This window comes from Myotis daubentonii, chromosome 1, assembly GCF_963259705.1.
Source record: "Myotis daubentonii chromosome 1, mMyoDau2.1, whole genome shotgun sequence".
Lineage (NCBI taxonomy): Eukaryota > Metazoa > Chordata > Mammalia > Chiroptera > Vespertilionidae > Myotis > Myotis daubentonii.
Window position 1 is genome coordinate 139783684 of NC_081840.1, and position 27546 is coordinate 139811229.

Sequence of the window (27546 nt, forward strand, 5' to 3'; positions counted from 1 at the left end):
TGGCGGCACCCAGTCTTCTCAGCCCTGCTGGAGTCCTCCAGTCCTGGGGGGCAGCCACTGAGAGCAGAGCCTGCTTGGCTGTCACTGCGGCGACCTGGGAGTGGCCAAGCAGGCCCCACAGACAGTGCACAGCAGGGCCCGCTTGGCCGTTGCCAGCGGCGACCCAGGAGTGGCCAAGTGGGCCCCGCAGATAGCAGAGAACCATGGGGAGCAGGCCTAAGCCATCAGTAGGATGTCCCCTGGGGGCTCCTGAATTGGAGAGGGTGCAGGTCAGGCTGAGGGACCTCCTCCCCGCCCCCTGTGCACAAATTTCATGCACTGGGCCTCTAGTATATCAGAATTAAAAACACTCTTGTACCTACCACTCAAGTTAAGACATTAACTTTTACTGATATAGTTAGTGTCCCCAGGCATTCTTCTTCATTCCATCTCATTTCTTATTCCCAGTGGTAGCCATACCCTGGCAGCACTATGTATGGTCCTTCTTCATTCCTTTATGCTCTCACTACATGGTGTGTATCACTAAGCAACACTTATATGAACTACTCAATATAAATTTCTCTGATTGCGAATGTAATGCATGTTCATTGTAGAAAGGCTGCCAATATAGCAAAGTATAAATAAAAATACAAACAAAAGTATTGCCCCAAGTACAACATCATGAAACATTATCCATTGTTAGTATTTTGATCTACTTGGCTCCTCTTAATACATACTTTGAAAAATCAATTGGGTTCAAAACAATTACTTTAAATTGAATGGTGCTTTTTCATTTATAAGATGCTTTGTTTCCCATCTTAATTCCTGAGGATCTCTGTGAGTCAGGTGATATTTTTGGGTAATTTATTTTTACCTCAGTTCTAGAGATGAAGAACAGAAGTTCTGAGAGATGAGTTAATATCTCAACATCTGTTGGCTACCAAATGAAGAACTGGAACACATTTGTGGGACTTTCAAGTCCAAGTCACCACCATTTTCCCTCATTAAATTCCCCAAGAATCAATGACAGTGATTCCTTCTCCTTTCCCTCTGTCACTTCTTGTCAATTAAAATGCCAACTTTCATGTTTATTTTAAATAGAGGTTGCATATGTGCAAAAGTTCAGTAGGAAGAAGGGATAGTGTGATTTACCTTAGATGTTACAACTCAAAAATAAAAATAAAATAAAAAAGTCTTGACCTAGAGCAGTGATGGTGAACCTTTTGAGCTTGGCGTGTCAGCATTTTGAAAAACCCTAACTTAACTCTGGTGCCGTCTCACATATAGACATTTTTTGATATTTGCAACCATAGTAAAACAAAGACTTATATTTTTGATATTTATTTTGTATATTTAAATGCCATTTAACAAAGAAAAATCAACCAAAAAAATGAGTTCATGTGTCACCTCTGACACGCGTGTCATTGGTTCGCCATCACTGACTAGAGGGTACTATGCTAAGTAAGATAAGTCAGATGAGAAAAACCAATACCGTATGATTACACTTACATGTGGAATCTCAAAAAGCAAAACAAATGACAAACAAAGCAAAATAGACTCATAGATACAGAGAACAAACTGTTGGTTACCAAAGGGGAGAGAGGATGGGGCAAAATGGGTGAAGGGGAATAAGAGGTACAAACTTCCAGTTATAAATGAAATAAGTCACAGAATGTAATGTATAACAGAGGGAATACAGTTAACAATATTATCACTTTGTATGGTTATTAGACTTATCATGGTGATCACATGATAAGGTATATAAATGTCAAATCACTATGTTGTACACCCAAAATTAATATAATACTGTATGTCAACTATACTTTAATTTAAAAAAATGATCCTGGGTCTTAGCCTTTACAGCCATGACCCCCTCCCTTCTTAGCTGAGGCCTGTATTCTGGGTCTAGGCATAGCTTTAACCAGATGCTGCCAGAAAGGTTTACACTTACAAAATGTGCAGAAATTGCTCTTATATAGTAGAATCTCTTTCCACAGAAATGACCTCCAGGGAGCAAATAAATTGGCAAAAAAGATACTTTCATTAAGATGATTCTAGATTTAGTCTAAGTTGAAATAACTTTGTCAGAAGAGTCTACAAAAATACCGATGATAAAAAATTTGTATTTTTAAAATTCATTAATATTCTTTTTTGAGTGGCTGATATAAGGACACAGCAAAGATTTTTATGCACCTTTGCAGCTGTTTTTCTTTTTGCTTTCATTAAAGATGTCTCAAAACATTGTGATTCATCTATTCCTGCACCGCTACCAATCTTCTACTGTTCCATTAGAGAACTTCAACTGAAGCAACTCCAGCATCTCAGGTGGAGGACAACTCTAGAAATTCTTATGGAATAGTTGCTTTCTGTTGGTGTTAGTTGTATTATATAGTTTATACATAGAAGTTGATGAGGATATGTCGTCATCATCATGATCATCATCATCATCATCATACGAGTCATACAGGGTAATTACCATATTCCTGGCACTATCTTTAGACTCCTTCAAGATAAATATTATCTCCATTTTAGAAATGAGGTAACTGAGGCTCAGGGCAGTTAATCAGCTAGCCCGAGTTCACCTTGTTAGTAAGGAACAGTCAGGATTTGAATCAAAACCTGTGCTATGCAAGGAGGAATGCATTTGTGAAGCACTCTGTCACTTAGGCGCAGTTAGCTAAACAGAAATGACACCTGACCTGCCTTAGACCCCAGGAGCTCCCAGTTCAATGAGAAGAGAAAGTCACACATAGAAAGAGTTCCAGTGTGAAGCCAGTTGTGTGATGTTCATTTTGTCCTGACTTTTTCAGTGTAGGTTTATACTCTTTACAGCAGATCTGTACAAGTATAAAGAGATATTTACATTGAGGATGTGCCAGCTTTCAATCCCTCCCTAGTAAGGAGCTTTGTCTATTTCGTTTACAGCTGCATCTCCGATGCCTAGACCGCACATACCACTTGGCAAAATAAATGTCAGTGGACACTGACTGCATGAAGCTATATTTCAGTGGGAATGGAAGGATATGCTAGCTAGTGTTGACATAGGAGAGATGGAAAAAGCCTGGATGAATTGGCCTGTTTCACCCTTTTGTCTCAGGCAGCCTTGGGTGAGTTTCATTGGGCTGAAATAGATAAAACTCTGTTACCAATATCTGGTTGTCCTAGGTGAGTGGGTCTTTAATATACACAACCTTTTATCTGCTGGGGCCTCTCTGCCTCCTGAAGGTGGGTGGCCTGGGAAGCCTGCAAAGCCAATTTGTCTACAAGGAGAAGCCAAAGTCTAGGATTCTGTTGCGTTTAATCCAAAGTGTTACCAAGAAGAGAACCTAAGGTGACTCAGAGTCTGTGGTGTAGCCCAGCCGGTGTGGCTCAGTGGTTGAACATTGACCTATGAACCAGCAGGGCATGGTTCAATTCCTGGTCAGGGCACATGCTGGGGTTATGAGCTCGGTTTCCAGTGTGGGGCGTGCAGGAGGCAGTCGATCAATGATTCTGTCATCATTGATGTGTCTGTCTCTCTCTCCCTCTCCCTTCCTCTCTGAAATAAATAAAAATATATATTTTTAAAATGTATGGTGCAGCCCGGCCAGGGTGGGTCAGCAGTTGAGCGTTGAGGAACCAAGAGGTCACCAGTTCAATTCCTTGTCAAGGCACATGCCCGGGTTTTGGGCTCAATCCCCAGTGTGGGGAGTAGGGGAAGGCATGCAGGAGGAGCCAATCCATGATATTTATCTCTTATAGATGTTTCTATCTCTATATCCCTCTCCCTTCCTCTCTCTCTAAAAAATCAATAAAAATATTAAAAGGATATGGTGTATACAGACTGGGTGCCAGTCTCCTGGGTAATTTGGGCTGGAAAAAGCTCCAGGTGAGGAATGCTGGTCTCCATTCTCAACACACACTCCATCAGGAGCCCCGTATACCCCACCCAGAAATTGATCGAGGCTGTCCAATTTCTAAAAATAGAAAAATAGATCATCAGCAGAGACACAGTGCTCATCCTCATCAAGAAAAGTTGAGTAATGAGAAAAATAACATTTGAAAGAACTGAATGAATTGAAAACCCCATTGCCCTCCTCCCCTTGTACTCACCACATCAAAAATATGATGCCATTTTCTCAGAAGGAATTTTTCCAAATTTTGTGACAATTTTTTCCCCAAATTTTCAAACAGCTTGACTGGTGGTTTAACTCAAACTGATGAAAGGTAGTTGGCAGAGAAGACAGCATTGCAAAGGATGCAGTACGATGATGCCAAACTTTCATGTTTCTTTCAATGAGACAGGAAAGTCTCTCATGTCCCCTAATAGGCTGGCTGCTTAGATGCAAAATCTTTGAGTTCAAGAATATCAGTATTACCTGGGGACCCACCCAGCCACCTGCTCTGTCTTCATGCCACATGACAACCAAGCACCATGGGAAGCTCACAGATGCCAGATTGTGCAGCAAGGCCCTGAGTCTGAGATCAGCTCTTGTTTGCAGATGTGTGGTGACAGCTGCCAGACACATTCAGGTGAGGAAAACCAACCTTATTCCTGGGTCAGCACCAAGAGCCATGTCAGGCTTCCTCAGCCTGCTCCTCTCCTGCAGCCACCTTCCCTTTTGGGGGAAGGAATTCTGTCCCTTTTTGCTTTCTCCATACCTGAGCTCTGGAAGGAGAAGGAAGAAGGCAGCAGAGAGCAACGCTAAATCCTCCCAGGAATCAGCATTCTGTTCCCCCTTCTGTTGCTACTGTCAGGCCAAGTCTCATGCTCCCTCCCACATTTCCAATGCACAGAGGAAAGGAAAAAGCTTTGGTGATCTGCAAGCTGGGGGTGAACTTTCCTTCGGGTTAGGAGGACCTGAGCAGCTAGGTCCTTTTCCAAGTCCTGGATTTGGATTAGATGAGTCTCAAACAAAACGGTAATATCAACAAGTATCTCTTCAGATTCTCCAACAACTCTATTCTCTCTCCTACCTGCAGCCTTCCCTTCACCTGTCATCCAGGTAGCCAGTAACTTCTGACTGCAATACGCTGTCTGCACACTCTTCCCTTCCTCCCTTCTTATCTCTGCAGGATGAGAAAGTTAGTATAAGGTGTGGTTAGATGAATTTACACCCCTGGATTATCAAGCAGCTGTTCACTGCTATGTTCCCAATGTCTAGAATAGTGCCTGTCACATGGTAACCACTCCATAAGTATTTGCTGAGTAAAAGACTGCAAATGTGCAAAATACCAAGAGATCTGTCAACTCTCTAGGGCAGTGGTTCCCAACGTGGGGCATGTGGTTCCCACAGGGGGGCAATTTGATTATTAAGGGGGGCAATTTGAGAATGAGTTATTAACAGTGAATTTTTTTTTGCATTTCTTAAGATTCTAGGGGCCTCATATACAGCATATAAAAATATATATTGTGACATATTTATGCATTTCAGTTCTCTATTATATGTTTTGAAACTTTATTTGCTATTTTTTCATAACACTTCATATAATTATTTTTTTAAAAACAATTCCTTAGTGATTTCTTCCTCAGTACTTCAACTTGTCCTTTCGCTCTTTTATTTTTCTCTTTCATGGATGTCATGTTCTTTGGAAGCTTGTTTAGACATAATGGCCTTTTAGGCTTCTTTCATGTGAATAGGAGTTCACTTTTTGAATAATAAGTATTACATGTCATGGGGGGTGGGGAGGCATCAGGATTTTAAAGATGCTTAGGTGGGGCATGGCCCAAAAAAGGTTGGGAACCACTGCTCTAGGGGGATATTTGCACAGCAGAATAATAATAACTACCACTGGTTAACATAATAACTACCACCCTTATCTGCTGTTTGTAAGTCATTTTTACATGCTCAAAGGACAGAATCTCTGCATTTCCAACAGCTCAGTGGTCTCATGTTTGATGTGTTCTTGTACCCAAAGAACCTCACAAATGATGCCATTTTGAGAAATTCCTTCGCTGCTTACAAATGAGCCTATTCCTGCAAATCTAATCAGTCTCCTCTTGAGCAAATGGGCCTTTTTGCTCTTTCCTCACATTCCCACAGAGGTTCTTTCATGAAGGGACAGAAAAAGTAACTAAGCCTGTTGTGTTTTTTTTAATAGACTGCTCTGGAATGTTCACACAGCCACTCCCTGTCTGGAAAGTCTTGGGCCAGCCTGTTGCAGTTTTTTTCCTTCTGTTTTTCCTCTTGGTGTGTCCCTTCTGAGTGTGTTGTCCTGTTTCCTGAGGCAGGAACCTGTCGGCAAGCAAGGTCGGGCAGTGATGGCACCTCTGGAACTGGCTTTCTGGTAGCTGGTGACCCAGTGGCCTGGCCTCATCCATTACTAATTGTTGACACTTGTGCATGAAGGAATATGTTAGTGACTCACCTTCATCAGACCACTCTCTGGCCTGGACAGAGAAGACAGGCAGTTCCTCACATCATGGCAGAAGAGAGCCCAGCACCTGGGCTGCAGGAAAATGACACGAAACAAGGAGCCGGGACAGGAAACATCCTCTCTCTCTCCATTCCCCCAACAACCCACCACCTGCACCCTGCACCCTACCCCAGTATGCCCTATAGCCCACCTCCTGCCATGCCCTCTCTTCCTGAAGCCAGCGCCCCTTCTCCCTCCTCACCACATGCTCCGGCCACATGGGAGATGTGTCTTTCTCTGTATGTAACTTGCTTTCCGCTCCTCTGTGCTTCTGTATGTCATTCCCTCTGCCTCGAATGCTCTTCCCTCAAGACTATTTTGGTTTTGTCTTACTTAATTTCAAAGCCCAATTCAAATTATTTCTCTCCTTTGAAACTTTCCCAGCTCCCCTTTGTGACTGGGAAGTCCTTTGTGCGAATCCACACTCTGTAAGGCAATTATCATATTGTGTCACAGCTGCTCTTGTATATCTCAATTTCCAGTGGACTTGGACTACTTGTTCATTTTTGGATCCACTTTACCTAACCAGGGGCTAACAGGGGTGGGCAAACTTTTTGACTCGAGAGCCACAATGGGTTCTTAAACTGGACCGGAGGGCCGGAACAAAAGCATGGGTGGAGTGTTTGTGTGAACTAATATAAATTCAAAGTAAACATCATTACATAAAAGGGTACGGTCTTTTTTTTTTCAATAGTTTTATTCATTTCAAACAGGCAGGATCCGGCCCGCGGGCCGTAGTTTGCCCACGGCTGGACATATAACAGACGCTCACTAAGGGGTCCATGAGCCAATTGTGGAAGGAAGCAGAATACTATGCAAGGGACACATGGCCCCAGCTCAATAGGTGGATGTATGTACACAGATGATTTGAGTCCAAAGTCTGTAATTTGGAAGGTTTCCATCCTCAGGGGTCTTCCAAATCTATTCACTCTTCCAAGCACAGTGTTGTCTGGAGAGTATGCTATTAGCAGGGCAGCAGATTTCCTCAGCTGCCATGCCTGCACCGTGTCAATAAGAATGCATAAAATATCTACTCAGTGCTCAGTTTTACAACAAATGGAGATTCCAAAAAGGTAGGAGATGTCATCTCTCCTCCTATGGACCATAAAGCCTAATCCCAAAGGCAGCATGGCTGAGAGACATATAAATCAACAGTGCGATTGCTTGGGAGGATCATTAAAATTCTTCAGATAAAAAATTCCCTCTTCTAATTTCTCTGGATCTTTCTATATAAAGTTATTCATGTTAGAAACAGCTTGACTGAAAATCAGTGCTTGCAGTTAAGAGCACCTGTTCTTGAATTTCATATTGAGGTGTTGATTCCTGGGGCAAGGTGGAATCACGTGATGGAAACTGGTTTTGGCAGCGTGGGAAGGATGAAACAGAGGCACAGAATAGTTAAGAGATTCTTGGAATAGTTGAGGCAAGAGGTCATAGCAATCAGACAGGACTGCTGCAGCAAGAATAAAATAGAAGGGGAGGGGGGTGCGGGGAGTGGGGAGAGACAGTATGGCTGTTGCCAACCTCTCCTAAAGCTACTAACAACTCTTACAGAAGGAGGGAAGACTAGAATTGTGCCAGGATAAAGAGAGGGTATCCAAAGAGATGGAACCCCAAGCAAAATAGGGATTGTCTATCACTGAAGCTGCTATTGTATTTGAATGTAGGGTATAATGTAATCACATTGTGTTTAGATTCTCCCTGGCAAAATTTAATTTATTGAATGTTAAATTGCTTATGCTTCATGGCATTGGTGATTATCTCAAGGCATCCAAAGAAACCAAGAGCCCCAATTTACCAGAATTATTAAATCTGATCTTGAGTAATCCTCCCAGGCCTGAATCTAACAACAACGATGGGTGTATTTCTAAATAGAAACTTATAATATTTTTAATATTATTGCTTTTTAAATAATAGCCATAACGTTCATTGCAGAAAACATAGACAATCCTGCAAAGACGGGTATAAATACATATACCAAAATTACCTCTAAACTCACAACCCAGAAGTAATTACTAACATTTTTTTTGTCTCCTTTAGTGTTGTCTCATGTTTTATATATCTGCATTTTTTTTTTCCAAATAAGAATCTTTTAACCCTCTCTCTTTGCAGGGGGATGGGAGTATGTGTGGGAGGAGGTGAGGCGGAAACCACAGGAAAACTGAACTTCTACTTTCTAAAAGTAGACCTCTAGACCTCAAATAACCCTACTACTCATCTCTGTCTTCTTAGTCCTGGAGGAAATTCGATCCCTGTGCCTGCTGCCTGCTTCTTGATCTTCCCCACTCCTGGGTCCCATCGCTCAGTCCCTAATCTGGAGGTTACAGGAGTGGTGAGAATGATTAGACTTGATGGGAAGAGGCTACTGAACTCGATATGTTAGAATTGATCTTGTGTCAAGACCTAAAATCAGATAACCTTTGACCCACCTTTGGGGAGATGAATGCTCTGTGACTCCTGGAAATTTTTCAGCACTCTCCTTCCCTGGTATGACAAAGGTGCCTCAAAAACGGAAGTTATAGGGTCATAAGAGTTGAAAGGTCCATGTGTAGGGCACTGTGCTGTTAAAAAACCTTCAAGACTGAACGGCTTTCTAAAAGACAGGGTTATTGAGCCATGTGCTCAATCTAAACCAGCAGCAGCAGGGCTAGATGGAGAAGACAACACGTCGGCTGTCCTGTGTTAACCGCTCCTCTCTACATTATGCAGGGAGGAGAGAGATATAAGCTGTTTTGAAAGAATTGTCACTGGCTATAGATAAAGGGGGGAACGAAGTGGGTTCTGGGATAGGTGCATAGTCTGTAGGGGGAAGAGCTGTTCTTTTGGATTAGTTGTGGTCAGTAGTCTGGAAAGTTCATGGGGAAGCAGATGTGGTGGTGCCTGGTGGTCTTTTCAGCTCGTCTCTCTAAAGGATTGTGGAAATAGCCACCTGGGAGTTAATTCAAAGTTCCAACATACACTCAGGGAAGTTATCAGCGTTTTGTTGTTAACTGATTCACCTCTGGTCTCTTCTGTCCACCCTCTGGCCTGCTGTAATTTAATTGAGGCCAATCCCGTCCAGTTTAGGCAACTCCTCCTTAGCATTACTGCCAGGTGACACCCAACCAGGACCAAACATGACCAGGAATAAGGAACTCAAGACTGTTTATGCCACTGCTGGAAATCCCAAAGGGCAACTAATTCTGTCTTTATTTTTAGCGAAAATCCGATTTGACATGAAGTGAAGTGATGGAAAATTTATTTACTTTATTGTGATATTTTTGCCCTCAGCGATAATTCTGTTTTAGGCTGCACTGAAAGATACAAGTATTTTAGAAAAAGGGAAGCTCCGTGACCCTTCTGAAATTGTATACAAATCATGTGAGTCTGTGCATATGTGCTCTTTCCCCCCCACCCCCCCGGGAATTGGGGCCTAAACTTTTATGGGATTCTGTAAGTCCAAAGGTCCCATGTTGTTCTGTGTCATCCCTGCAGTGTGCTGTGTCAAGTTAGGATGCCACACTTACAAGAATTCAGACAGGATCTTGTTCAGATCTTGGTCATCGGGAGCACTCATATCCCTGCCTGGTCAGCTTGTCACAGAGGTGCCAGAGCTTTGTCTTGGGCCTGGAATAAGCCCCCTTCCCCAAGAAGAGCCCAGGGGATATGCAATCTGCCTGAAGGCCGGCCAGGTGGAAACATGATGCGATCAGGCCTTTGTTTCAGGTATGCTCTCATCTCTCAGATGTGTCAGCCTGTCTGTGCCGTGACTTCTCCACGTCAGCAACACCCAGCTATGGAAAAGGCATGAAGGATAATGGGCCTGTTTGTAGCTTCAGAGTGTGTCACAAGGGTTTCCAGACAAAGAGGAACAGAGGCTCACACATTCCTCACTCATCATCTGCACACCCGTCCAGGAAAAGGAAATGACTGGGGCCACATCACTCAGAGCGTGTCTCCACTTGTCCTTGTGACGATGACCTCAAGCATACACAAAGGGACACTTTTCTCTCTTGTTTTCAGTAGCAAGCCCTTTCTAGGAGTTACATGTTATCTGTATTGATTTACTTTAAACTATTTTGGTATCACCTACATCCTGAGAGTAGTGAGGAGGCATTTGAAAAGACCTAAGCATACATGGACATTCTAAAGGTGGTTAGTTAGCATTTGAAATACTAATTAGGGATCCACACTTCAGAGGGATCAACGCTTCAAATACTATTACTGAAATCTCCACCACAAAAGGTGTGTTCATTAGCGTAAGGAATGTTAGATTTTCATTGGTGATATTCAAGTCATGCAACTTGGCAACACCAGGTTTCAAATAAAATAAAAAATAAACTAAAGCCTACATGATTATACTCAAGTTTTTCCTGCCCTGTGTAGGATCCTTTGAGAGTTTTCATAGCTATGGAGTTAAATCCAAAATTTAGCAATTCTGCATTGCTTGGCTGCGGTTACTTATGTAACATCAGCAACTCCCACTTCCGCTCATCTGGTTTTGCTTCCGGTACACAGTCCCACCAGCATGGCTCAAGCAGGTCTGGCTATTTCCCTTCTTAAGACCTTATATACTATTTTCTTGGCTGGAAACTCTCTTAGGTAGAGCTCTGCTACTCGGTGTGTGACCTTGTGTCAGGCATTTATTTCTAAGTCTCCAATTTCTCATCTAAAATGAGGGAAAGATCATGCTCTACTAAATTACTAAGGATTAATAAGACTATATCTGTAAGAAATGTAGATCAGTGCCTGGCACATGGCAAATGTAATCACCGTTTTTATTGTTAGTCCAACCTGCTAACTCCAACTTGATCATCAAAACTCAGCTCAAGTGTCTTCTTTTCCAGTGGGTTCCTCTGGTCACATCCTAACCTGAAACCAAGATAACATTTCCCTTTTCTAGGCTCTCCCAAAGTCTGGCCAACCTTTATGGAAGTACATACTCTATACTAAATATCTTCTGTGTTTATCTCCACCTAAAAGTCATTAGTTCCTTGAGGGCAGAAACTATGCCCCCTCCCCTCTTTTTATGTCCCCAGTGCCTAGTATATACTAGATACTCAATAAATGTTTAATAAATGAATGAACAAATGCAAGAACTAATTAGGGATGTGTGGCTCCATGAAGATACATCTGGAAGGGGTCTTTGAGAATTACCATCCAAGAGGCGAATGGTAGTCATGTAGAAGAGAAGTTTGGGAATCACAGATAAGATTCAGCTCAATATATGGAAGCACTAATGTGCCTGTTCAAAAATAGAATGCGTTGCTCAGTGGTGTTGCTTTCTCCGACGTTATTTTAGCAGAGGTTGGCAACATGGTAAATTAGATTTACCCACGGGGTAAGAGCTATGCCTATAAGATGCCATCTGACATTCTGTGACATCGCATGCCAATCCATAGAAGTAAAGCTTTGTGAAAATTCTCAGATGAATATTTAGTCATTATGGCATGTTGTTTCCATATCTTAATATCCTTAACTCTTCTCCTAAGTACGTTTTTTAGTTTTCAGGTAATCTGTATCTCTTTTTAATCGATTATAGTCTGTATACATGCATTTATCTTTTTAAAAATTGGTAATGAAGATAAACTTTATTACATCAAGCAATAAATGCATACAAACATGCAAACAATGTTAGTCATTTTTTTTTTCCAGATGTCTGGATCAACTTACAGGAAAGGCAGAATTGAAATCTACATACAGTCTTGGGGGAAATTTTCAGGGGTCCTTGTTAGGTGAGGTTTGATAAGTTGCTCTTTCTTCTGTAGTATTTATAATGTTTATATTACATTTCAAAACACTAGCAGTCATGTAAATGCTTAAGCAAAAACCATTAAGCAGAATTATACTGTATGGCAAATGGCCACTAGTAAAGCAAGCTGCAGTCAGTATGCACTAAAAACAAAACCCTTAAAGTTGTATTATTTTATAACGACAAACAAAGAACAATTTGAGTCATATCAATTTATTCAAAAGAGAAACACTGGTATGTTAGAGGCAAACTACAGTTTGCTGTAAGATAGGTAACTCTGTTGTTCATCTTTTAAATCAATGTTTTTAAAAAAACACCTACCTAACTAATATGTAAACCCTACTCAATTGCAAAATCTCTTCTCCATCTTAGTGACTGTAGGTTCAGAACCTAATGAACCAGAGAGGAGGAAGGGGAGAGAAACCAAACTGTTTCCATTTTGAAAACAAGTTTCATCTAAACAGGGGAGATGAACTGGAACTTCATGGAAGAGATGGAAAGCCTTCTCGGCTGAGAGGCAGCTGGGATCTGGCATTCTGTTCTCCTCTAGCGTGGATGGTGCCTCTTGCTGCCGTGAACGTGGGTAGGATCTCTTTCCTCAGCTCTTCCAGGATGCCCAGCAGCTCAGGATATTTGCTCTAGGACACCTGGCTGTTCCCAGTGTGTAGCCTAGAGATGGTGGCGGGTAGGCACTCAGCAGCTGGCGATACTGTGAGGACGTTGCTATACGGGTGGAAGGCGGGTGGATGCTCCCAGTGGCGCAGAAGGAGGTGGCAGGCAGGTGCGCGGTCAAGTTCAGTTTGTAAGACAACCCCCAGTGGCCAGGCATGCAGGTGCAGCAGCAGCGGTGACAGGGCCAGGCAGAGGCAAGTCTACCCCCCTCCGACCCCCCAACCCCCACACACCCATAGTCCCCAGCATCTGCAAAGCTACCGCACATTTTTTGTTGTTGACCATTTGGGAGAACCAGCAAATATGGCTCTGTACTTACCTTATATGTATCTAACATTGGACAATCTACACTGATAAAAGAGAAACATGCAAATTAACCATCACTCCATCACTCCGCTACACCCATCAGCTAATCAGGAATGAGTATGCAAATTAACCCAACTAAGATGGCGGCAGCCGCGGAGCTGGAGCGAGCAGGAGGCTTGGGTTGCCCTTGGTGATGGAGGAAGCCAAGCTTCCCGCCTGCCCTGGCCGGCCCTGGGCTATGCTCAAGGCTACAAAGTTTCAATTATAGAAGATAAATAAATCCCACATACCTGCTTCCCCCCCGCAAAAAAAAAAGAAAAGAACAAAAGGAGAGGCTGGGAGCTTGGGTCACTGGGGGGCATGGCCAGCCTGAAAACGGCCCTCAGCCCCTCACCCAGGCTGGCCAGGCACCCCAGTGGGGACCCCCACCCTGAAGGGGGTGTGGCCAGTCTGAAAAAAACCCTCAGCCCCTCACCCAGGCTGACCAGGCACCCCAGTGGGACCCCCACCCTGATCCAGGACACCCTTCAGGGCAAACCAGCTGCCCCCCCCCCCATGCACCAGGCCTCTATCCTATATAGTAAAAGGATAATATGAAAATTGACCCTAACAGCAGAATGACTGGGAATGACTGGTCACTATAACATGCACTGACCACCAGGGGGCAGACGCTCAATGCAGGAGCTGCCCCCTGGTGGTCAGTGCGCTCCCACAGGGGGAACTCTGCTCAGCCACAAGCCAGGCTGATGGCTGCCAGCACAGTGGTGGTGGTGGGAGCCTCTCCCGCCACCTCAGCAGCCCTAAGGATGTCCGACTGCAGCTTAGGCCTGCTCCCCACTGGCAAGTGGACATCCTCCGAGGGCTCCCGGGCAGCCAGAGGGATGTCTGACTGCCAGCTTAGGCCTGATCCCCGGGGAGCAGGCCTAAGCCAGCAGGTGGACATCTCCAGAGGGGTCACAGACTGCAAGAGGGCACAGGCCAGGCTGAGGGCCCCTCCCCCCATTCCCCCAGAGTGCACAAATTTTTGTGCACTGGGCCTCTAGTTTTATTGAGAAAATGATATATTCTGTGAGACTTTTGCTTGGCTGTTGGGAAAGAAATACAAATTATTTTAAATTGCATATATTAAATAGTTTGAATTTGGGTCCATTTACTGAAAACACAGGGATGGCTGAGGAGGCCATTTGGGCTTTAAAACCAGAAAGACCTTTAACAAAAAATGGCTTTAAAATAAAAATCAGGTAAATTTTGAGCTGAACTAAACCTCTAAATTCACACAGTGTCACTGAATGCTAAAAACAAAGAAACAAACAAACAACAAAAACAACAACAACAGAAAACATTAAAAACTTCAGAGAATAGTCAAACCCAAAATAAATCCAGAGCCCAAATTACTTTTTCCAATTTGCAGTAGCCAATTAATCACTGAATATTCTCAGTCATAGCTTGTGTACAAACTTCATGTAACCAGGAAATTCCCATGTTGCCTCTGGGCAAGTCTTTCAACTCAGGGAGGAACACAGAATGGAGCTTTGCACTAAGCAGAGATTTTGTGAAAAGATTAAAAAAAAATCTAATCTCCTCATCAAGAATGATCCTGTCATTTTTATTAGTTGGCAACACTGGATTAAACATCTAGCAATTTTTTTTCTGATTCTACTTTGGAAAAGCAGAGAAACTCACATTGCCCTAGGAAAGAACTACATCATTATAAGTATTTATATCCTATCAGCATTTTTTCTTCATTACTGCATGGTTTTTCTCTGCATCAATTGGGCAAGTATCTAAGATAGGATGAAAACTATGCCTTAGGATTAAGAAGAGTCTTTTCAGCACCAAGTAGAATGAGGACAAAAATAAGCAGCTGAAATATGACCCTTTCAGTAAAATAGGTTTGAATAGGTTTGAGAATTACCCAGTTTAGCTCCCTGCTTTGGTCAGATGAACAGAACGTTGGCTGTATCTTGACTCCACTTATCGACCTGTAGATAAGGTTTACTAAGAAGTCTCCTTGGTTTTAACAACATATAAGTCTGCTATTGTTCTTTGTGATGAATGTGACAATTGGTTACACCTTGTAGATCACATTAGGAAGACCAAAATTCCTGGCAAACCTATAAGTAACTAAGAGGCTTTGTAGCCAGGCAAAGAAGCCATATAGGGTTTCTGCAGGTAGTTCATTATTTGAAAATATGTACCAAATGGTGCTTAGGACAGACTCACGATAAACTCTGCTAAGTTCCTTAAGAAATATCATGTTGGCCCGACCAGTGTGGCACAGTGGTTGAGGGTCAATCATGAACCAGGAAGTTGAGGTTTGATTCTAAGTCAGAGAACATGCCGGGTTTTGGGCTTGATCCCCAGTAGGGAGCGTGCAGGAGGCAGCCAATCAATGGTTCTCTCTCATTATTGATGTTTGTATCTCTCTTCCTCTCTCTGAAATCAATAAAAAGGTATTTTTAAAAACATATCATGTACATGAGTGTCTCCTTATTTGCTTTCCACAGTTTCCGTTACCCACAGTCAACCAAGGACTGAAAATATTAAATGGAACATTTTAGAAATAACAAGTCATAAGTTTTAAATTGCAAGCCATTCTGAGCAGCAGGATGAAATCTCGCTTCTTCACGGTGTAGCCCCACCTCCACCAGATGTAAATCATCCCTTTGTCCAGTGTATCCACATTGCAGACACTCCCCAACCATTAGTCACTGAGTGGCCCTCTTGGTTATCAGATACAGTGTCATGGTATTATAGTGCCTGTGTTCAAGCTACCCTTGTTTTATTTAATAATGACCTCAAAGCACAAGAGCAGTGATGCCGGCTGGCAATTTGGATATGCCAAAGAGAAGCCCTAAAATGCTTCCTTTAAGTGAAAGGTAAACGTTCGTAATAATGAAAGAAAAAAATTGTAGGTTGAAGTTGCTAAACTCTGTAGTAGGAACACATCTATCTGTGAAACTGCCTAATTTATCAATTAAACTTTATTTTTAAATATACGTGTATGTATAGGAAAAACACATAGTATTTAAAAAGTTGATACTATCTACAGTTTCAGGCATCCACTGAGGGTCTTGGAATATATCCCTCATAGGTAAGGAGGGTGGGAATACGGTATAAAATAATAACATTCTCAATCTCATTATACTGAGATTTCATTTTCCTTTTTTAATATGCCATGTCAAAAATAGAGTGAATAAAATGACATCAAACATCCCAACATCTAGATAATGCAATTAATCTTATAAGAATGCCTCACTCACAACTATGTGTATACTTTTTTAATGGAATAATTTCAAGGAATTTTAAGTGAATATCAGGCTCACAATATTTTTTAACCAGAGAAGTAGCATGAACTATAAAAAGAAGCCACAACTGTATTTGATCAATTCTCGCTTTTTAGCATTGGATAGACTTAGAAATTCATTTGTTGTCTAAAAGTTTCCTTATTTATAAAAGTAGGAGGAGGAGAAGAATACCAATAGTCAAAGTCTGACTAAAAATTTACCTTAAGATCTGATATAATTCTATATGAGGAATAATGTTATGTCTTTGAATTAAAAAAAAGTTACCTGGGGGTAATGCTTCAGATGCTAGAATTTTCTTAGATTAAGCAATCCTGTGAGAAAGTTAAGTATCCAATTACCTATCACCTCTCCTAAATACGGAAATCAAAATAGCCTGGGCATTTAAGAAGACATTCTACATAGCATAACATTTTGGGGGAAAAGCACATCAGTGTATTTTTAAGCAGAGACATATCCAAAATGTCTGCTGCTGGGCACCATCCCACAATGTATGAGTTATATGCTCTGCTCATTCAGGACACTAGGATAGTGACCATACAAGCCATCTAGGTCTTCCCAGTTTATTTACTGTTCCTAGAAAATATCTTAAGTTGAGTACTAAGTAAGGAACCTCACCCCACTATTTAGAAACACTTTACTCTGTAGTAATTCTTGTGTCTTATTACCAATGTCCACTATGGCTATAGTAGTATCCTTTTTATATTTTTTAAATTGATATTAGAGAGAGAGGAGGAGGAGGAGGAGGAGGAGGAGGAGGAGGAGGAGGAGAGAGAGAGAGAGAGAGAGAGAGAGAGAGAGAGAGAGAGAGAGAGAAAGACTTGTCATTTCACTTATTCATGCATTCATTGGTTGCTTCTTATATGTTCCCTGACTTGACCAGGGATTGAACCCACAACTTTGTCATATCAGGATGATGCTCTAACCAACTGAACTTGTGGGCCAGGGCTTCCTCTTTACTTTTAACTGTTTCTTAGACATGCTTATTAGTGTCAAATATTTAAAATAGAAACCTTAGTAAATTCTTTTCACAGAATAATTTCCCACCTAAACCCAGAAACATTTTTCAAGCTAGGGAAGGTGCAAGCTAAAATGTCTCTGTAACTGTAGAAAACCATAATGGCTTCCTAAGTCACCTATGTGGTTATATTCTTTAAACTAGAGGCCCGATGCACGAAATTTGTGCAAGAGTAGGCCTTCCTTTCCCTGGCTGCCAGCATGGCTTCCCTCACAGAGGGAGGCCCCGCCCACCTGCTGCAGCCTGCTGGTCGGTGGCCTGGGCCTCCCTCTGTGGAGTGATCATGGAGCGATGGCTGGGCCCCCGACCAATCGCATCGCACCCGCCTTGGCTGGCCTGGCACCAGTGGGTGTCATAGCATGGTCCTGGATGGTTGTTATGCTGTTTGGCCATTTGGTCGATTTGCATATTATGCTTTTGTTATATAGGATAGGGTTGGGGAAAAGGAGGTTAGAATGGGAAATCTTTGAACATGGTTTGGCCACTTCCACCGATTCTGGGAACCCTGGGCATACCCATGAACATGACTGTTCTATATGAAACACAATACATATGAAGTTACCCATAGAATTGTAAGATTCAGTGCATCCTCGTATATTTTTGGCACCAAATATCTGAGTTCTCTTTCAGTCCTGCTGGGTAAGAAAACAAAAGGATTTGTTTCGGAAAACCACTATAGACTCTTGGGTACAAAATGATGGCTGGGGTAGGGTTAAACAGTTTGTGTCTATGTAATTAGATTTTTAATAATCCTTTCTTTACTTACAATGGTACATTGATTACTTTAAGTGTGAGGTAATTTTTTTTCCATTTTAATGAAAGAATTGGGGATATTTTCTTTGAAGAAAATGAAGATCTAAAGGATGGGGGCGGGGGAGGATGTAGGAGGGATTAGATGGCTGTTTTCAATAGGAAAGATCTGTCCCATTGCAGAGGGATTTGACTCTCCTTCAGAGATATAGGGATGTTAAGGGCAGAATAGGCATTATCATAGAGAAGAATATTTTAGTTAAAAATATGGAAGAAATTTCTACCAAGTCTAGCTGCCCAAAGTTGATTCAACTGAATGATGACTTTGCAAGGATCCTGTAAACAGAATTTATGTATGCATCAGGGGGAGTTGGCCTCTAAGATTTCCCACCATAATGTTGGAGGATTCTATTATTCTAAATCTAAAGAATACTTGCTCTGTTGAATTTCATGTGAACGAATTTCTTTTAGAACTTGAGCCAGATAGTAATCATGTGGCTATTAGAAGAGTGGCTTCTGGGAAGGTTTACTTTTTCTCCTGTACATCCTAAAGCCTTGAGTGTGCTACTCAGTAACTAGTGTGCTCCAGACTAGAGGTGACCAGGCCAGACATTCTTTGAATGACTCAAGGGAGACAAGATATATTTTTTGGTCCAGCGATGTCAATGACATTTATTATAGCAACACATTCAAAAGGGAAAATTAACAATGAAGAAGAAATATCTGTGAACTCAAAATATTATATTGTCTCATCCATCACTAGAACTCAGAAGTGGCAGAAGAGTATGTAATGATAATAAGAACTAAAGTTTATTCTAACAATCACTAATATTATTGTTGAAGTGTCTGTTATTTCAGAGTTTTGTTTCGTTCCATCTTTATAAAAATTTTATGAAATAAGTACAATTATTAACACTGTTTCATGAATACAGAGGTGTTAATTACTTCCCAAGTATGAATAACCAGTAAATGACATAGCTGGAATTTGAACCCAGATCTGTCTGTCTTCACTCCCACTGTCTTAACCACTATGCTCAGAGGAGACTGGGGCCTCCCAGACATCCTGGGTGACTGACTCCCAGGTGGCCCTGGATCAGGCTCTCTGTGGAGGATCTTTGACCAATGACCAAGAACTTGAAAATAGAGCACCAATCCCAGATCACACAATCTCTGAACTATTTAAAACTTTGGAAATAATGAACATCATCTATGTATTAATAATAATGTATAAGGAGGAAATGAAAATATTAGGAATTTATGATTATTTAAATTATATGGAAAAAATTGAGAGATCAATATCTCACATAGGCAAAGACATTCTGTTCATTGTATTTAGTAATGTAATGTTCTTTATTTTATCTGTGGACAAAATAAGAGACAATTTTGAGAGAGATTGTCTGGGTCCAATATGCAGAATAAATTCCTGGACGAGAACACTGTAAAGTTTAGAAATAGATTACCAAGGAAAGTTGGGACTTAAAAAACATTACTAACCTCTGTGAACTAATTTGTGCTTTGACTATAGGAATGGCTACATGATAGCCAAAAAAAATTCAGTAGAGGGGGAAAAGCAGGTGAATTGTTTTTTACTATCTTGTAATTCAAAAATTTTTTAAAAATTATTTTTGCATTTGAATTATTTGAAAACTAAGACCCATCTCACTTTTTCCTAATGACTGTGCTGTGATGTCAATGGCACATTGCAGAGCAATGCATGTTCACATTTTAGTTTTTTTCACTGCTGTTAGCCAATTTCTGAGTTGGAAGACGAAGTAGAGGTTATTTGGGTTTTCTCCTGCGCCTCTTGCTGCTTTTGGATTATGGATCCCAGTTTTCAGACTAAAAGGTATGAATCTCTCCAGTCATGTGCTAAGCTCATGTGCCTTAGGGTCAGCGATGAGCCTGCCTCTGCCAGCAACACAGACAAATCAGCATTTAAACCTTTGGGAAGCCATTGAATATGTGATGTTCCCTTACTGATTTGATGATTCTTTCATTCCAGGATGGATGGGTAAAACACTAAGGAATACTTTCCAGCATAAAATATGGATGTCATCCAATCCTTTGGAAAAGCTGACAGATCTGCCCCCTAGGAGTTGTTGGAACTTGTGAGCGAAGGAAGTGAGATGTGCAGAAGGCCCTACCGCTAGTGGTAGTGGTTCAGAGCCTTTTCCTAATGTGCTTTCTGTTTCTTCAGCTGTAAAATTGGATCAATGCTAGGTGCTGGTATAGTTATGGGATTTCCCATTATGTGGCATTGTTTTACATTTCCAATCAAATACATATTGCTGGAGAATTGCCTTCCAAATTAATAATAATTAACTCCTAATTATGGAACATTTACTGTATGCCAGGTACTGGACTAAGTTCTTTAAAATACAAAAATCTTGTTTAATACTTACCCCCAAACTAAAGTAGCATTATTATCTCTAATAATAAATTTATTTATACCGATTATTAATTTATAAACAAGAAACTGAGGTTTAGAGACAGTGAGTAACTTGCTCTATGTTAATAAAGCTTGGAAGAGCTAGTAGGCATCTGGCCCATATTGATCTGATTCATTAACGTGGAATATTACTATTGCTTTATCTTCTGCATTTCAAAAGAGAAAAAGGGAGAGGGAAGGGAGAGGGAGGGAGAGAGAGACAGAGAGAGAGAGAGAGAGAGAGAGAGAGAGAGAGAGATCCTATCATGTCCAGTCACTGCTCCTCCTAGCCAAGCTCTTGCTCGGTGAAGCAGGTGCTGGCCTGATGCTGTACTTACAATACTTGTTTTGTACAGTAGGTGCCATTGGTGCCCCACCCAGACCATCTTTACCAGCCAGCACACCCACCTTGTAGCTGCTAACAACTCACGGCTGCCCCATTCTGGAGAATCTTCCCTCCCCACCCTGGGGTCCTTATGTAGCCGACTAATAGACCCTGGCAGATGACCGATGGCACAGAGCAGCCCCTTCAACTCAAGGTGCAACTTGTGCTCCAGGGTGTCCCATGGGAACCATATGAAGCTGGGCTCCTGTTAAGACTGGATTCTTGCTTAGCTTCCCATCCCCAGACCGATTCTTTCCCACACCTCCCTGTCTGGAGAGCACAGTGATCATAAATCCCTGGAGTAAGAATCCCCATTTAGGCTCTGCTAGAAAATCTGAGCTAGTTCTGCATTTTTCAGTTTTTCTCTTATACTCTTTACTTTTTATTTAAGGAATTCTATGCCTCTGAGACCTTCATTTAAATAGAATTTCTTTCTGAGCTTATTTATGTTGATTTTGTTTGGAACTAATCCTGGTTTTCTGCCTTTTCCATTGCCTTGGGGTCATCTGAGTTTGAAGGTGTGCTACCAGGAACATTTGCTGTAATCTAGGAGTCGCTGGGAAGAGGTTGTTCCTGCTGTCTGAGTATGGACATAGACATAGAAAACGGCTTAATACCTCTATTTGGGTCTCTGATTCTGCCATATGCTTACAAATGTATTGAGATCTCTTCTCAGAGAACCCATCATACAGTTCCTATTTAGTGTACTGTGGTTGCTTAAAGCTCCAGTTCCCTGGGGTTGCCAGGCATATGAAGGATAGTTGTTTTTCCCCGTCTCAAGGTGTCTGAATTGTCTCCCCGCCCCCCCCCCCCCCCCCCAGGGAAAGCACCTTCTGGTGGCTCTCTCTTTACCTGGCTGCACACTGGCTCCTCAGTCAGCCTCCAAGGAGACTGATAATTGCACCGAGGCACTGTGGAGAGGCTGTTATGCGTTACCCTGAAGCAACAACACAGACAGCACTTCTTTGAGCTAAAGAAATTATAAATAAAATAAAAGTGCACTTTCCAAAGGGACCATTCTTACAATTTGAAAGAAAAGTTTCTCTGAAAAAAAAAAAAATCCCAACAGAAATATTGGCTGTTGAGGGAAAGTATCTGTTTTGGGAAACTGCCAAACGGATTAGACATTTAGCTCCTAGCAGTTAATCATTGACAATTTCAAGTATAGGCAGATAAACAAGATCCACCACAAAGAGATAAGAAAGTTGGAGAGCAACATAGGAACATTTACAAGTTCAAAGTCTAGAGATTAAACTACCTGGCCAAAATGACCAATTTTATGGTTTCCATGTCCTCCACAGTGCGGGCCGTGGCTTGAGGCAATGTGAGGACAACAGGGAGAAGGCTTTCAGGATTCATCCTTGGATGGCACCAATCCTTACTAAGCTGTCAGGCCTTTTGACATTTATGATAGAACTCTGTGTCTTCTACAACTTTCTCCATGTATTTTTTTACTCATTACTCATAATCTTTGATTACTTAATCTCATTAGCTTCACAGGTCTGTCCATTGATAAATATTTAATTATTTCCCCAATTTTCATAATCTTTCTTTTTCCGTTCACCATATTTCAGACCCTGAGAACCATTTCTCATTTCACACAGCCAGATGAGATCCACAGGACTGGTAAAGTAACTGGTATAATTCTTATTCAGACTTCTGTGATTCGATAGCAAAATCTTAGGTATCATATGTATGTTTTCAGATATCCCTAGTCAGCCATTCTAGTTTTCTTGCCTCTTCTCAGACCATTCTTCTTCCAGACATTTCTCTCTGGATTGCCCATACCCTACCCAAGGTCTTGAAAAGAAATGAGCTCAAAGAAGGACTTCTTACACCTGAAAGTGACACCTCTAAGCTTTCTTTCAAATAATAACATCTGTTTGAAATACCCCCTCATCCAGGTGCTATTTTTCTGCTAATATCACTTTACCAAGTAATGTTCCCTTTCTCCATGCCAAATATATCCACTCCATGGTATATGTCTTTCTATGTATAAAGTCAGCCATTAGTAGACATTTAAAAATGACCAGATGAATCCTATGAAATACAGAGAACCATTTAGAGCTTATTAAACATTATTTGGAACATTCATAATCAATGTGTATTGAGCTAAGCAGAATAAAACTTTAAATGGCGACTAATTTTTCTGATTTCTCTGCCTCACAAAGCCATCAAGCTAATATCTCAAAGTCTGTATATTAATCTGTCTCTATTGAAAGGGCTTGTGTTCATTAGGCAATGTCTTTAATAATGCTGTCTTTTCTTTTTTTCTGATCCTGGAGAACAGTGATTGGCTGGGCCCAGTGCTGCCCTCCTACCAGGGAGGCAAGTGAAATGAGTCCTTAATACCCTAACATCACCTGTTTCTCAATCTTCCATTCACTCCCTCTCCCCTCTCCATGTTGGCCGGCATTCTCCTTGTTCTTGGTTAGCAGCTTAAATCTCCCTTTTGAGGATTACAAAAAGTAAGCTATCACTTATCTCAGGAATGTAAGATAAATTCTTTGTGATTATAAAATTAGTAAGTATTCATATAAACAAGTGTTTTTTGAAAATACAAAAAATTAAGACAGAAGCTATAAGTCCATTTGTAACTTTCTCTTTCAGAGATATGAGTCATAGCATTTTGGAGACTTGTTTTTTAAATTAAAAAGGTAAAGATAATTTTGTATATCACATCCACAATGTGCTATATTTTACTTAACACAAACTTGCAATCATTTCTCATGTCATTAAAGCTATGATTAAAGCATGATTTGAAAGGAGTCATCACATTGCATTCATGTGGTTTCATCATGATTTATTCTACTGTTCCCTTGGTATGGAGCATCCAGTCTCTTTTTTATGTAATATTGTAAGTAATACCATAATATACCTTTTACCCACATATCTGTGGTGTTTTAACAGGGGATCATGAAAGACCCATAGAAATGTCTCTTTAACACTAAATTGCAGGAATTAGTTATAGGGAAGACTTATAATTTTTAGGGGAAAAGAGGGTCTTGCTTGATTTGCTTGCTTACAAACTTAACTACCTTTGAATTTGGCCAAAGTCAGAAAGAGATGAAGCAACTGCCATTGACTTGTTACACATGCTTAGGTTATCACTGAGGTCAGTTGAACGTGAGGTGACAGTTGACCAGTTGTCCACTAGTACATAAAAATCACAGGTCCCTAGCTTCTTCTTCCCCACACATCACTCCAAAATGGATATAAGGCTGGCCTTCCTGTGTGTGTTGATGTTGAGCGAGTGTTCCCTTTGTCTACTTTAGACATACATCATGTAATCAATAACTGTGTTGAAGGAAGAGCTAAATCATGAAGTAAGTGTTCTACAAAGAGAGACATTTTTGAGGCAGAAGTGACACCTTCATCCTCTCCCAGCCCATCCTTCTGTTTGTATTTCAGAGGACTGCAGGCTTTGGTCATTTTGTGTGTGTGTGTGTGTGTGTGTGTGTGTGTGTGTGTGTGTGTGTGTGTGTGTTTTCCCCTCCCCATAGCTTTCCAAAGAAGGACCCTGACTCCCTCTAGTGGATGTCAGCACTAGGCAAATAGGCTAATTCTGCTGGGCAAGGTCCTCAAGCCAAGAATCCGTGTCCTTAAATGCCCTCCTGCAATAATGGGAGCTGTGTTTCCGAAGGCGACTCGTCCCACTGTGGAGAAGTGATTGTCTCTAACAGGCCATCTGTGTCTGCTGCTGCCACAAGACAAGACATCAGGGAATATATTTTTTTTCCTTCAGGGAAGTGTCCCAGGCTTTTTTTCTTTTAATTAATTCAGTAATCTACTGAGTTGTGTTTTTTTCACCAGTGTTAGCAACTTGTCATGCTGTGTCATGGGCAAAAGGTATTGCTAATATGAACAGAGTCCAGAATAAAGCAGCAGGGAACCTGAGAAAGTCATACAAACTATTGGAAAAGTCATAAAATTACTTTGTTTTGCTCTTTTTGTAAATGTAAAAGTTTAGGAACATTGAAGAAAAATAAGAGATTATTACAAGAGTTACTGACAAATTACTTATTAGGGGCTCCAAAGTCTTGATGACATTCTTTTTCATAGGTTATCCAATTACCTCAGATAGCCACATTGCTATTTTAAGAATAAATTGAGAAGCTTTCATACAAGAATCGTCTAATTCTTGATTGATTTTGTTATGTGCATATATAAAGAAGTCTATATCCACCTGAGGTGACCTGGTTCCTGACAGAGTACCCACCTACCTATTACCCACCTACCTACTTCCTCCCAGCTTCTTATCAGCTACGTACCTCCCTCCCTACTTCTTACCTCTCTACCTCCTGTCTACCCACCTGCCTACCTCCTACCTACCTACTTCCCTGCTTCCTACCTACCTACCTACCACCTAACACCGTCCCACCAATCTACCTGCCTATCTACTACCTATCTACCTAAGGCAAGCTGCTCAAATACTCAGGTCTAGATTTTCTTATTTGTAAAATTAGAGGATTGAATCAGATGACTTGTAAGCAGCTCTTCCTGTATTAAGTTGGCATGAAAACAGCATTTAGCCTCTTCTCAGTGAGCAACCTAAAGGAGGATTCCCTTCCTCTGGCATCCACCATCAGTTTGCTAGTGATCTAAGGAGAGTCCCAACTACAAAGCAGGAGACATTTTCTTTTTCTAAATTGTAGCTGAAGTGTCCCCTAAATGTTCCATTGCTGTTACAAACAGGGCATCTGAGCATCTCAATCTGTACTCGCTGGAGAACAGATAGCCTTCTAGTATTCAGTGTGCAGTGGGGGAGAAAATGTCCCCATTTCATGGGAATCTCAAGAATGAGCCTGCTGTACTGGAATTCTTTGCTGCTTATTTAAACTGAGATCAGAGTGAACACCATAGCTCTGACCTGTGCAAATACAATAAGCACTTCAGCCCAGAAACAGTTTTGCCTCTTTTATTAGGTTGGGCTTTCATATGTGTTTGAAGAGGAGCTATTTATGGGCTTGCAAACAAAGTGCTGGAGGAAAGGAATTTAAAAGATGTCCTTGAGCGAATTCAGGGGGGTTATTTCAAGAGGCTAAATTGCACATTAACCCTTCACCTTCGGGCACACACAACCTCCATGCTGCCTGGGAGAGACAGTCATCCAGGGGCCAGCTGGAGACATACTCCGTGACCTTGAGAAAGTCACTTCCTTAGCGTGCTGGCTCGTGCTTCGGAAAATAAGAAGGCTGATGGTGACCTCCTGACCAACACAGAAGGAAGAGAAGTTCAAGATGGGAAAGTCTGTTGTGGGCGAAGCAGGGGCCCATTGATGCTGACTAGCTTATTTTCAGCTTGTTCCTGGCTTGGTGTTTTCTGGCCTTGGTCATGGCAGACCTGTAGAAAGAATGCATGACCTTTATTTTTTTAAAGTAGCTTACTCTTGCCCTGATGTGCCCAATGTAATGTAAAATTATAGCTGTATATTACATCACAAAATCAATCTGTTGGACAAAAAATGCAATTAGCCAGGATGGCGTTTATTTGAATGCCGGCAGAACCAGTTTTCTGCCTCTTTAGGTAAAGACAATGGACACTGACTTAACAATCTCATCTTGTTTTTAGTTTTTTTCTTCAGCTGATCACAGTTTAGTCCTTTGACAACTCTTAAAAGGAAATCAATCTTTTCCTTGGTCGCTTGGTTACCTTTTTCATTGTGTGAGGAGTGAGGTGGTTGAACTTCCTGTTAGAACAGGGCAGTACTGTGTTTCCCAAAATACTTGCACGTGATGTTAATAGATGATACTCTAGAAAAAGGTTCGGTGATCAGATGACTTTAGTTAGCATTTCTCAGTGAACAAAACGACCTCTGTTCTCTGTGGAACCTCAGTTGACCCTGCTGCTGTGCCATCCCATGACTGGTGATAGAAGGAACGAGAGCATCCTTGTGGCCCTGGCGCACGTAGACGTGGAGTAAAGTGGCTGATCTGTTGCTAGGGAGTATGTGTCCTGGTCAAATGATTGAAGAATGCTGCATTCAGAGGCGCCGGCACCCACTTATGCTTGATCTCCTGCACTCCCAGGCTGCCTGGTATACATTCTGCTGCCACCAAGTGGCCCTGTGCTAAAGAAGACCCTGCTCAGGCTCTCCTCCAGCTGAGGCTCTCCCCAAAGAACAATGAAGCTGCCCATCCAGAGCCTGTGGTCCCTCTCCTGCCAAGACCAGTGGTGCTCAGAATGTGGTTTCCAAAACATCAGCATCACATCCCATAGGAGTTTGTTAGAAATGCAAAGTCTTGGACTCTAACTCAGAACGACTGAATCAAAACCTCTGAGGGATATGACCAGCAATCCACGTTTTAACAGCACTCTCGATGATGCTGAGGATGGCTCGAGTTTGAGAACGGCTGTCCTCATCTAGACCAGGTTCCAGGGTGCCTGAAACCCAGAGATCCCTGCTCCAGTGGCTCTGAGCTCATCCCCAGGGCTTGCACAGGCCCCTTTCCTGGGTCTGAGAACTGATGTACTTTCAGTGGCCCATAGCAGCTCTTGGAGGAAGTTGGGAGATAGAGCTTGGTGAGCTAGCATTGTTCAAAATTATACTTCAAATATCTATGCCATTATCAAGCA

General features: G+C 41.7%; 1 long non-coding RNA gene across 1 annotated transcript; it reads left to right on the forward strand.

Moving 5' to 3' along the window:
• The first annotated feature begins 2255 nt into the window (after positions 1-2255).
• LOC132214175 (uncharacterized) lies at positions 2256-7146 on the forward strand. The gene is made up of 4 exons (XR_009448229.1): positions 2256-2447; positions 2905-3086; positions 4153-4491; positions 6061-7146. It is a non-coding gene; the product is annotated as an uncharacterized LOC132214175 (long non-coding RNA).
• The last annotated feature ends 20400 nt before the right edge of the window (positions 7147-27546 follow it).